This window comes from Lissotriton vulgaris, chromosome 9, assembly GCF_964263255.1.
Source record: "Lissotriton vulgaris chromosome 9, aLisVul1.2, whole genome shotgun sequence".
Classification (NCBI taxonomy): Eukaryota; Metazoa; Chordata; class Amphibia; order Caudata; family Salamandridae; genus Lissotriton; species Lissotriton vulgaris.
In genome coordinates, this window is record NC_141697.1 from 1,133,697,482 (window position 1) to 1,133,711,487 (window position 14,006).

General features: G+C 43.5%; 1 protein-coding gene across 2 annotated transcripts in view; it reads left to right on the forward strand.

The window, feature by feature from the left end:
• FAM120A (family with sequence similarity 120 member A) overlaps nt 1–14,006 on the forward strand; it is a 453,805-nt gene that overhangs the window by 144,359 nt on the left and 295,440 nt on the right. The gene's annotated exons all lie outside the window — the stretch shown is intronic.

Here is a 14,006-nt window from a genome sequence, read left to right on the forward strand (position 1 = left end):
GATTATTCTCAAAAATGTGTTACGGAAAACCTACTCCCCTTTCCTCTGTTCGAGAGTTTGAGTAGAGTTGCACAAGCCAGCAATAAAGCTCGAACCAGGGTTCTGGTTTGGCCGCAAGAGACCAAGCACGAACTGAGCTGGTCCATTGAAACATTGTGCATGTAGATCACAAAAAGAAATGCTGTGTAAAAATATGATGCTCTAATCATAAAAAATTAATATATTATTTCATCTAAATGTGATAGTATTTACTTTTAATGCATTATATTCTATACATCAAATTGTTTTGGCAGAGCTTTGAGTGACGAAAATATTTACTAAACAAACTTGGACACAATCTGGCATATCTCTGCGTCCTGATGAGCCTGGAAAAATATGAGCTGTCACATGCGTTTCAAATACGGTTAATGTTGTAGTTATATGTGACAAAAGCAGAAAGAACAATTGATGGACAGAATGTTGACCAATGTCAAACATTCCCCCACAGTACAGAGTTCTGGGCCTAAATCCGTCGATTTTTTTGCTCCCCATGCCATTCCAGTTTAAACAAGCCCATATGCAAATCAGTCTTGGCCCTGCTCCCATGAGAACAATCCAGCCCAAACTGCCAGACCAGGTCCCCCCTGGACTGTAAACAAGCGTCCTGGGACCGATTTTGGGGTTTCATCCCTCATCAGCCAGTATTTAGTACAGTATAATTATGTAATGTTAATGTGAATATTTATTTCATAAATATAAATTGTATATCTTGTATATGTAAGTCTTTTCCGAAAAATTGCAATATTAAGTGAGAGACAGCACACATGACTTTTATTTTAACGTTACTGGCTTCCACTGATGTAACAACAACAGTCATTTTAGATGTGGCTCAGCAGCTTAACGATGGCAGTTAAATAGAATAGCAGAACAGCTTCCTCAGAGATCCCATGAAAGATGGTCTGGTTTCCAGGTTTTCAAGAAACAAATGTGAAGTGAAGCTTCCTACCAAGAAAAAATGTATGGGCCAGCATTAAGTCAAAGAAAAAAAGCATATTTTATATATCTTCTCGGGCGTCTTGCCTTTTAAAAGTTTTTCCTTAAAAAAAAAAAACGGGGAGTGGGGCATTGACTTGTGTGTTTGTCTCCATCTGTTTTTGAGCCAGTATCCTTTGGACAAGGGCTGAGACTTAGGCATACTTTTAACTTGAGCCAAACTTCTGGTTCTAGCCAGCTTCGAACCTTGCTTGACTTGCCCACCACTAAGCTTGAATATAGTTTGTTTTTGGTCAGTCAGTCAAACAAAAAATCCTCATCCATTTATTATAAAATCATAAAAGTACAGATTACAGAATCATTATTATAAAAGCATTCACATCCCAAATGGCATTAAGGTTGAAACATCATAAAATTACAATTATGAAAAGCAAATTTTACAGAACCGCCCATAGCAGAACAAATTAGATTTCCTTATTGCGTTTAAAAAAAAAAAAGAAAACATAGTGCAGGACCACAACTATAAAATCCATTATGATTCAACAAAGGGATTAAGAATCTGCTTGTAAGCAGCTAAACAAAAGTACAAAAAAACCAAAATGTAGCATAGTTTTATGAGACATTTAATCGCAAGTACAAACCCAAATCAGTTCCTTCAGTTAAGACTTTGACAATTCCTCGGTCTCTCAGATTAATTATAACAATCTGGTAAACCGGTTAAACACAAGAATAGGCGCTCTGCAATACGTATGGAGAAAGTAGAAAACCCAAGTATCTTGAATGGTGCTCTAAGGGAACAGAGTCTGTTACCAAGCAACACTAATAAGTCCCTCAAAAGGAGAAGGGGGGACAAACTATCAACAGAATGATCCGAGCACTCGAATAGTAAGAATAAATCCATGTTCATCCAACAGTAAATGAATATAAATCCACTTTAATTCATGTTCGACCAAAGGAGGTGTAATCCAATAGTCTTCAAATACGAAAATTGTTGACTTTCACATAGCCAATGAAAATCCCAAACATTATTGGAATTGTACATCTACCAAAGAAGAATTCAGCCAACACGTGTTTCGTCAACAGGTGAGTCATACCTCGGCTTCCTCAGTACTGAAGAAATTTAATTAAATAAGCAAAATCAAACCCAAATAGAACAGGAATTCAAAGTAGCACTAACCTTAACCCACCATAGGTGTCTGGCTTGGAGAAAATATACCCACAGAGAGAAAATTAATGTGCATCGGATCATTCTTTTGACATAGTTCTCTCAGATTCTGCCTGCGTTCCAGGAAAATCTTCTTTACCTAGCCCCTATCTTTTTTATAATTGAAATGAGATATAAAAATAGGGACCAGATAACCATCTCTTCCACCACAATTGGACCGGATAACCAACTCTTCCACCACGGTTCTGATGTATAGGAGCCACAGAATATTGAGGCCCGTAGAACAATTTAGACAATCTTCAATAATATATATTTTATTTTAGTCTAGGTTTGTGGTTGGTCTATACCGATGTTCACAAACGCATAGGGGCCAGCTTTCTAAGATCCTCAATATAAGTTAAATCTAATTGACATGGCTAAAATAATGAGAACTGTTGAGAGGTTAACACTAGAAAGCGCAGGCAAAATTTATTTTCTTCTTTTTGAAGTTTTATCTACGGACAGTAATTCCATACGCTAGCACCATATGTTAAAGTCAGCAAGCATTTAATTTTATAGATATCAAGTAATGTGGGGAGTGCCTTGCTACCTGTGTTTGACAAAAAGTTATACAAAATCCACACAGCCTAGCAAAATGCTACTCATATTAGGATAAGACGGTGCCCACAAGCTGGTAGAATGAAATGCAACTCCAGATAAGAAAATTGGTGCACTTTTGTCACTTGCTTTTTCTTTTACAGAAAAGCTTCTAGATTTCATATTCTTTGGTCCGCAAGCCATAATGTGGTTTTTACAGAAATTTGTCTCCAGGTCCTCCATAAATAAAACCAAGGCATCAATTAAATGTTTACAATAATTTGGGGTACTGGAAAATAAAACTATCATCTGCCTAAAATAATACCAGCATGGGTCAAAAATTTACTTGGGACATAGCCTGCCTTTCCTAAAGCCAGCACAAGTTAAGATTGTTATTATATAAGTTAGAATGGTGCTTGAACAGCCCTGGCTAACTCCTATATCCAATTTAAATTATTTTGTGCACTCACCCTGATCACCACATCTAACTTATGCTGAGAGATCGGTGTCCGAAGCCCGCAAAAGGTCAACTGAAGTTATATCGAGACCCACTTGTGCTAAAATGTTAGATTTTGGACCGGGTCATGAGATTCAATGCACTACTTAGGTCCATAAAAACCAGATGAACATAGATCTGTTTAGCTACATTAAACTAACTAATAATAATAATAATATACAGATTTAAGCATTGTTCATAGTCCCCAAAACCTCCCTAAACCCATAGTGCACATCAGTCAGAATGTCTAAATCAGATTCCCAGGCCAGAATTCTGTGCAGTACATTTCTTCCTACCACTTTTACCTCCGTCGATATGAGATCGACTTATAGCACCGGGCATCTTGAGGCAGCCCTTCTTAAAAACAGGGCCAACAGTAGTGGAATGCCATGAACTAGGAAGTTCACTTATGCTAGCTTACTCAAAATGTTCATAATTAATTTGCATGGATCAAAGCTCATTGTCAGATTTATACGAGGCAATGTGGACACCATCTGGATGAGGGGCTTTACCAAAAGATCTGTCTAGTATGGCAAAAACTACTGCAGTAAATTACAAGCATATTAAGAGTAAAAGGGTCGCGGTCGGGGTCTGTGATGTGAATATAATTTTTTTAATTTTATTATCTGGATCAGCATAGTGGTAGATGTTTTCAGAATGACTCACCCACTGATCGGTAACGATATGCGCACCGAAAGGTGGTGTAAGGGCAATATCATATTTGTTAGAATTGACTACATCCAGAACAATTTTGTGTTTTAATTTACACACAGCCTTCAGGTACTGCCAGTACTCTGTTCTGATTTAGATTTCCCTCCTCTTGAGAGGAACTTATAACAGGCTCTAGAAACTGGTTGTTTCATCTCTCTTCTTGGTGCATCCTGCCAGAGCTGATGTAACCTCGTGTTAGCCTGGGAGCACACAGAATACGTCCAGCTAAGATTAATAGCACTAACTGGGTTATGACGCATACTCTTGATGGAATCCCTAAGGTCAATAATAGCACCCCTAATATATTGGGGGATATGTTCCAGAGATGAGCACAGATAGTAGCAGGCTAAGCTCTTTTTTAAAAAAATTGAGCTAAAATTTGGGAGGATAAGGAAGTTTCTAATTGATTCTCAACCTGTTGTTTTTAATTGAGCTATGAAATAATCCTCTGCAAGAATATCGTAATTGGGCACAGGGAACTGAACTGATAGTACTATGATCACATTAATCGGTGACCTGGATACACCTCTCAAACATAAAATTGTACATATTCTTAGAGACAAAAATATAGTTAATAATTGAACACCACAACCAGAAAATGTAGGAATTAGCTTATCGCCCCCTGCTGCTTCTTGAACATTCACCAGATCTCTCAAAACAACATAATTAAAAAGCAGAGATTATTCCGAATCTGATGGTGAAATGGATTAGATAAAAAGTATCCCAAAACGAGATCCTTAAACCTATTTTAAAATTTAGGTCCTCTACAACAGAACACTAAATACACTTAAAAAAATTAACATTTCCGAACTAGTTTACTGAATACACTTGAATTCCCTCATAGTTAGAATTAATATATATAATGTAACTTTTCAGTGATACCTTAAACCAAAATGAGACCCGTTATAGCTTTGCCTGAGGAATATTGTACAGAGGGCAATGAATAACAAGTAAAACCTTCACAAGTATGGTCAGCTGTGCCGCAAGTCTCCTGAAACATCACAATGTTATATGATTTAACAAATGACTGGCAGCGTTAATTAGTAATTTAAGAGGAGATACGGGAAATGTTTCAACTAATCATACTTCGAGTTGCCTGATTACTGCTAGAGGAGCATACAAAGGTAGACCCATCCGTATTATGAGTGAGAAGAGCCAAGGAATTTGGCTTTGATCCTGTTGATTCTAGACACTCCAGTGGTTGAAATATGTTGAAGAAAGACACCGTACTAACCAGCGTCAGAGAAAGCAAATATTAACAGTAGGACATTCGGGCTTAGAGCTTTAATAAAAAGGTTTATATAAAAACGACAAATGTAAAATGTTGATTGTCTCATGGCTAACAGGCCAATATGGGGATTGTAACAAGATTTCTTGCATACTTGGGGTTTCTGAAGTTAATAACCACATGGTCATTCTTTGGCACAATTTTGGAAGTGGACTAGTCCATGCCATCCTTCTCACAAACAAGACCTCCTAAGGAGACATGTTAAAGCCCAGATATTTGACAACCAAAGTATTACTTTGTTCAATTGTAAAGCATTCCTGGATATCCTGTGTGATAAAATCAGAACATTTGTCAGTATCACAACATATAGACAGGCTTCAGGAGGCAAATTCATAACAGGTGACGCTGTTAGTTCAGGTAAAGACAGTAGGGCATCCTGTGCACCGGCTGCCTGGAAAGCGTCAGAGGGAATGTTAATACAATATGTTAAAGCCGATGGAACACTGCCTGCATATTAGAGGGGCCATCAACAACAAAAGACGAGTTAGTGGAAGAGGGTAAGGCAGGCAGTGGTGTAAGCAATGACTGGTCAGTCATGGAGAGGGACCGAACAGTTGGGTGACTAGGAACTTCTGAAATGGCAGGAATTTTATTAGTTTTATCTGTTTGGGTTTCAATATGTTGCAACCATGAATAAAGCAGGCAAAGGCTTCTCTAATCAGGGCGCATATTTGTGCGTAAAATGAATAAATCCGATTGCCACTCATAGATGTACTTTGGAGGACTGTTAACACTTGCTGGTGGAATGTTGTAGCTGTACACACACACATGCTGTATTTACGTCTGCTATCTAGTGTTAGGCTCAGGTTTGTGCAACCTATTTTTCTTCGAAGAAGTCTTCTGAGTCACAAGATATAGTAACTTCTCCCATCACTGCTAATGCACATGGCCTCTGCGCCATTGTTAGATTGTTTTTCTGCGCCTTCTGGTTTAGACTTGTATCCACTGATCCCCAAGTTGACGCCTGCAGTGATAGTCTTCAAGTGTTTTCGGGTTCTTCAATCAGTCAATGACAAATGTTGTCGCTTGTGCTACGTTTTTGTGTAATCGCGCCCTTCATCGCACTCTGCGACCAGGTTCTACTCTACGCACCCTTTGGGGCCTACACCATCATTGCTTCCCTGAAAATGGTGACTGCGTGATGGAGAGGACTCTATTCTAAAAGAGCCCACCGTGTCGTGCAAAGTGTCCCTGGGCAGACCTCCACCAGGTTTGCAAACTATTTGTCCCCAGAGCACGATCACTCCTCCTGCTCACTGGAGTTGAAGGATGTAGAATCCCAGGCCCAACCATGGAAAACATCGACTCTAAGGACACCATCCATCCCTCCGTCAGACCAAATAACTTCCTCGAGGGGTTCGAGGCCTGAATCCCAGATTCAGGCTTGCAGTCCACCACTGCCTCAAGGCCAAGGTCGGCAACAAAAACATGCCTCGGATAGGACTCTGAGCCAGACTAGGGCACTAAAACAGTTGCATAAGACATTGCTTCTGGCGCGGATGTCAGTCACCCTTGAGCCCTTCGACTCCGAAGACTTCTTTGCATCCGAACCCCCTCTGCACCAGCGCGTTGGATGCCGGTGTCTGTGTCGGTGCAGAAATGTTGATGCCCAAAGCCCCTTCCTCCACTGTATCGAAGGAACAGGAGTAGCCTATCCCTTAAGATTACAGGAAGAGCTCAATGTTAGGCAGGAAAGGATTCTCATCCATCCACAAATCTGAAGAATCCTCACCCAGCCTCCGTCACAGACTCTGGCATCTATCCCTCACAAAAGGAGGTCTGCTTTTGAGGAGGCTTTTGCACTGGAGCCTGATTCACCAGCTGAGACCAGAAAGCTCCAGGATAGGGGCACTATCCATCTACTTCTTGGGCATTCTCCTCATCTTTCTACTCCACTTCTCTCACCACCCCCTTTTTCTCCTCCTATTCAAGGGGTGGCTACAGGGCTAACCGCTTTCAGGGCAGAGGAAAAGATTGCACAGCTTGGGGAGCAGCCCCTGCTCCTCCCGAATGCACTATATCTATCTGGAGACTCAATGGATTTCTGGAAAGGTGGCTAGAGATTTCCACAGATCAGTGGTTCGTTTCCATCATAGGGCAGGGTTGCTGTTTGGAATTCACAGCAACCCCACCACGCAGACACACCCTCTCCCTAGAACGAACACCTCCTTCAGGTGGATGTAGAGGCACTCACTCACAAGGGGCCACAGATCCTGTGCAACCACTCCTACGTGGCAAAGGAGTGTACTCCCTCTACCCCGTATCCTGAAGGAGGACAGTTCAATCCGCCTATACTTAACCTCTGGCCCCTCAACACTTTCACCCTCTAAGAGCATTTCCACATGATCACGCTCCAGGATGCTATCCCTCTATTACACCCAGGCAAATTCATGAAAGACGCTTGCTTTCTCATCCCGATCCACCCTGTACATCGCTGGTACCTCCAGTTTGTGGTAATGCATTTTAAGTTCAAAATACTGTCCTTTGTGGTTTCCACAGTCCCAAAAGGTGTTTGCCAAGTGTCTTGTGGTGGTCGCCGTTCATCTCCGGAGGAACGGCATCTGTGTCTTGTCACTTGGACGACTGGCTGATCAAGAGGGCAAATGAACAACAGTGCTTAGCTCCTACCCAGACCACCATAGATCTCTTGTATCACCTAGGGTTCACCGTCAGCATGGTAATGTCCCACCTTTAGCCCCTTCAGGTTCAGCACTTTTTAGGAGCGGTCCGCAACTCATTCACCGGGAAAGCTTATCCCAGCCAAGGTCCACCAGCGGTAAATGCTGTCACTGCTGCAGTAAATTCTCTCTGTGCCACCAAAGTAGTACCAACAAAAGCACCTTCCTTCTAGCATCCAGCAAACGCCTCCCAGTCTTTCAAGATGGGTTCTCCGCCTGCTTCAAAGCCATGGCTGTAGCCTCCTCTTTGTCAGGAAGTTACTAGCATTCGAAGAGGGGACTTGAGAGAAGATCAAGCTATTTCTTTGGTATCCAGGGAGACCAAGAAATTGTAATGAATGCCTCAGGGACTAGCTATCTTCCCATGTCTCTTCGGAGGGCCACTCCACTTAAGAGGTTGTAGAGTTAGCGTTCTTTTCCCTTCTCTCCCGTCACTGGATCCATACATTTGCTGATGCATGGGTTGTCTTAGTGATCAGGAATGACCTTGCTGTACATCTCAACACCTGCCCTCTTCAAGGCTACCTCTGCATCCCAAGACTTTCTCCTGAATGGCCGGAGGCTTCTGCTAGGAAGAGTACATGTAATGCACCCTAGGAGGGCTTTGAAAACTAGACCAGTTTCACTCCTCATGCCAAGAACCTCTGTATCCCAGACTTGCCTAAATACCTGAAGGGAATGGAAAGTATTGGGGGCAAGAAGAAGGTGGAAGATAAAATACAGTCTTGTCACGCACAGAAGGCAGTTTTAGGACCTCTTCAAGATCGGCTATCCCTGAAGGGAAATTAATTACTTTATGGTGTATATACAAACAGCGTCTTCAGTAGTTTCTTGCTGGTTTATGAGCATTTTTCTAGCCAGCAGCTTCTCTACAACAACTGAAATCATAATTCTGCAAAGACCTGCTGACCTTCAGAACACTCCTCAAGACCTGGCTTTTCGAGCAGTAGCAGTATTCCCCACCCCAGCGCCTTGAGACCCTCACGTGTGAGTAGTGCGCTTTATGAATTATATGATTGATTGATTGATTGAAGGTGCGATTGGATCTACAGGGAAGAAAACTGAACAAGGCTTGCAAAAATACTCACTTTTCACCTTCCTTGAATATTCATACAGTAATGCAGCAAGTATTCAGAATAACACTGTAAAATCAGTTCAGAATTCATGCTCCAAAAAGTAATAGAGAACATCTCCAGGTGCTACATTTGCACAGAAAGTGATATAACTGGATTTCTCCTCATCCATATGTGTAGGAAGTGACATCACCCCTCCCCCTCCAAGGACCTACTGAACAGCGGCCGCAGTGCGTGTGCACCAGAGGCAAGACCATCTGAGTCTGGACCACGCCCGACGGCAGGAACCCTGGTCCTCCCCATCCCTCCATTTCACCACTGTGACCCCACAACCCGGGCCGCCGCTCCATGCAATGCTGCCTCATAGCACCACACACCGAGGGAGCATTCTCCTGTGCTTCCTGTAAGGTTTCTGCACTTACCCACACCAACACTTACCACACCTGCACAGAGAGCACCCAAGACCCCACTTCCGTACTCGCCCACTCCTGCAGCACTAGCAATTGCATCCTACCGGTAGAACTGAACTTCCATCTGGAAGACTGCACCAACCCCCCAACTCAAAAGCACTCATCGAAGACCATGGAAGCCTGGGACTCACCCAACGGGTAAAAGGACCTACCCACTTCACCAGACAACTTCTAAACCCTATTTTCCCCAACTTCAAAAACATCAGCGTAGACGAGCCCACACCAGTGTCCTGGATCGACCACACCCTCATCAAGTTCAGAATCACTGTCCCTGTCCAACGCACATGCACCTGTGTCAGACCAGCTTGCAGAAACTGGAACCGCATCACTGACCAGGACTGGAACATCGCTCTCCACACCGACCGACCCGAAGACAACAACACAAAAGCCTCCTCAAAACCATCACAGATTTCAAGAATTGTATCACCGCCTGTGCAGACTACCTTGCCATCCCCAAACACAATACGACAAAATCCAAACCCCAGGACAATTGAAGCATGAGGAACTTAGACTAATGAAATACCACCTCGTACAGCTCGAGCGCAAATGGAGATTGAGCCAGGACAGTACAGCAAGAGCACATTCGAGCTGGACCTGGGACGGTTCCACCAAATGATCAGTACCACCAAATGTGCTGCTCTGACAGACCACGTCGATGTCCGCACCAAAACAGGCAAATACATCTTTGCCATTGTGAAGGGTTTCACTTCACCAGCGACTGCCTCCAACTCGATCACCTCCTCTCAGGACCTCTGTAACAATCTCTCTCAATTCTTCACCCTCAAAATCAGTCATTGACAGCAACGTAACCCTCTACCACACCCAAGAGACCTTGCCAAACTCCTCCCAATCTTATCCAAAGAATTAATGCTAACCATATGGCCCGTTGTGAGAAATTGGTTTGTTGGTTGAATAGGGAAGCCATCCTGTTCAAGCAAACGCCACAATGCCCATCAGGGTGAATCACAAAAGTTACTAAATTAACACCACAACCAAGGGCCCAGGAGAGCAGAGATGCCAATTGGGGGTTCGGGACTCACCCAGGCTGGGTCCGGGTGTTGGTTCAAAATGGTTGGAGCCTTTTCTGTCCCTGAGGCTCTGATAAGGAGACCAGCCAACTAGTGCGTGGATTCACTCTGGTAGTCTTGGGTTCAAGTGATTAAACTGGGCTCAAACAGCAGGGCAGTCGTCTGAGAGTTCGTCAATCTCTAGGCAGCAAATCTGCCCTTCCAGGTGCAGCAAAGCAGTCCTGTGGGGTACACAGCAGGCAGCCCTTAGAGTCCTTCTGCAGGTCCAGTGAATGAACTTGAGAGGGTATGAGGATCCTAAGTTTTTGTGCTGTCTTTGAAGTATTTGTTTCTAGAAGATTCTCTTTGAAGTATTTGTTTCTAGAAGATTCTCTTTGAAGTGCTTGAAGTCTCCTGCTTCCCTGGCTTCATGCTTGCTGAATGAACAATGCAGGGGTGACAAATCCTTTGTATAAAGGTTGATTGGGGCCATTTCATTTGCAGGTAGGGCTGTGCTTGTCAAAGACCTGAAAGCTCCTATCCTCAGGACAAGACAAGAGCCTTTGTGATGCTAGGTCAGTTAAACACACACTTTCAAGTCTCTTTAACAAGCCTGAATGGGATACAGTAGCAAAATCCACATCGCGTTCAGCAGGATGACTGCTGATGTACCTCCTTTGAGCAAGGATCTATTTGATCTCTTCCGTGACTGCAAGAATTGCAGTCTGCGTTCTGTGTTTCATCCTAAATGTTGTTTGTGTAGGGTGTAAGATGTAATTCGTCTCTAAGAATGATGATGATAATAATTGACATGTTTTTTAAGCACTTTCCCCATACCTGATCATCAGGATATTGGTCTATAGTTTTCTGCTACATGCGGATCCATGGTGGGGTTCTTTAACACTATTTCCAGGGGAACGGAACTACGTCAGATTGCAGGGAGAGTTTTAACAACTTAAATAACATGGGGTAGATTATGTTGGCTCCCTGCTTCATGATAGATAATGGAGCATGGTTGAGCGGTGAGCCTGATTTGACCGTGTTAGGTTTTGCAGCATGAATCCTTTTCTGGATTCACCTGCTGTGCATTATTCCAGCATCTAGTGGTTGGATCCGGAATTTTCTTTTTTTTTCTTCTCTTTCTCTTATCTTGGTCGCTGTGTACCACCATTTGGTGCCAGGTACATCCCCTGTGTGACGTCAGGGGGTATCCTGGAGGTCGACGTGCATGGTAGCCATCTTCAGATTCTTTTTTCCGCCATTGGGTCTGGAAGCAAGACTGGAACTGCCCCAAAAAATTCTTATTTTCCCCAAAAACTTTGAGAAAGAAGAAGATTGTCAAGAAAATATAATCAAACATAGACGTCGGACAAGAAGAGGACCACCTTGGTCCACAAATGGCGAGGTAGAGTTCATGGAGAATACCCTCGTTAAATTCTGCCCAATGTGCCACCACAAGTACGCACAACACGACCCACACGACATCAGCAACCTTAGCCTGCCTGAAAATCACCAGGACCAGGACTGTGAGGCCTGCGCAGCATTCCCTCCCAAAACTCTGAGAACATTCCAGAAACAAAGACAGGCCTACTGCGTCACAATGTCGCAGCAGACATCGAAGAAAACGTCCTTGAGAGACCTAGGGTTCTCGAGCGACGAGGAAGAACATGGAGCACCAGCGGAGTCGACACATGGGGGATCGGATGTCGAGGTCCTAGAAGGAGACACTGAAAAAATCCACGCCGAGAAGATGGCGAAAGATCCAAAGAAGACTGAAAAGGAAGACACCTTAAAAATCTGTCGGAACCGAAGGGCCACAGACATAAGGTGCACAAGGCAGCTCCGACACCAACCAAAAAGGCGATCGTGGGTCAGCCGCGATTGAAAACTCCAAGGAACTCTACCAAAGGCTACTGGGGAGGGAAAATCGCTAAAGACACCAAAGCCACGGGTGAACACCGTACCTGCAAAAAAGGGCACAACACCTTCAAAGACAACAGTCGACCTCGTGAAGAAAAGAAAATAAATCTCCAGCCTCAGAAGCCGAGAGGGCCCTCGAGGTCGAAAGGAATAGACCCACCCAACCCTAGGACTTCGAGGCGAAGAACCCGAGGAATATGGAGATATACCTGAAGACGAGGAATACTCCGAAAATGTTGCAGATACGTGGAACGACCTCACCCCGAGAGTCCAGAAGTAGAGATTTCCAGCCACCCTTCAAAAGCTTCACCTCCAGATGACATAGCTTTCTATAATGACATTATTAAAAGGGCAGCAAATCAATTTGGAGTACCCTTCGAGGAGGAGAAAGGGGACGCATGTTTCTTGCTAGAAACACTGGCACCAGATACATGTATCCTGGACCAAGGCAAAGAAGCCTTCAAGGAACCAGCTTCAAACTAAGGGGGTGACCCCCAGGATGGAGGAAAAATATAAACCCTCCTGAAATGACCCAAAATATATTCACCGAAGTACAATATAACTGACTGTTATTGTCACCACATCTAGGAGGCGAGCCAATGCAGACTCCAACACAGGGCCACCACCAGAAAAAGAAAGTAAGAGGATGGACATGGGGGGAGGAGAATGGAGAAAGAGGCAGCAAACAAATGGCCTATTGCTAACTCAAATGCATTACTAAATAGATATGGCCACCAACATGGGGATGAGATACAGGAAATGTTGAACAAACTTCTTGAAGAAGACAAAGAGAGCAACGGCTATTGTTCAGGAGGGGAAAAATGTGGCTAACACCTGTCTAAAGTCGGTTTTGGATGCAGCAGACACTGCTAGTAGGCAGATTTGCACAGGAACCACCCTGAGAAGACCTGCCTGGCTCAGGATCTCAGGGTTTAAGCAGAAGGTTCAAACCCATCATTAATAGGCCATTCAATTGAGAAAGCACTGTTTGGCAAGGAGGTGGATGAGTCCCTTCAACAAATTAGAAAGGACAACGAAACAGCCAGTGCAGTGGGTGCCCTGCAACAGAGAGGTTTCTTTGAGAGATGGGGATTCAATAACAGAAAGCCCACAGGTAGAGGCACCTTTGCACAAAGGCAACAAATGTCTCGGCAAACTCACATGCAGAACTCAAATCAGCAAATGGGTCAGCAGTCAGGATACCAAGGTTGTCGCCAACAACAGAACCTGCCCTTTCAAGGAAGAGGCAGAGGCCAATCCTCTAGAGGACGAGGAAGTTGATCAAACTGACTTAATCTCAAACAAGGATCCACACAAAACACCTGTGGGGGGGGAAGAATATCCTTCTTCCAAAAACAATGGGAAAGGATAACAGACAATTGGATATTAAATTTTATAAAGTTAGGATATTGCAAAGAGCTCATACACGCACCCCCTGCAAACCCACCAAAAACAAGATGATTATGGAAGTCGGGACAAATATTGTTAAACGCAGAAATCCAAGAACTGTGCCTAAAACAGACACTAGAAAAAGTATCAAGACAGGAGTGGTTCACAGGAAACTATTCACCATTTTTCCAAATACCCAAGCAAGATCAAACTTTAAGACCAATCATGGACTTAAGGTTCTTAAACCAGTTCATACTGACA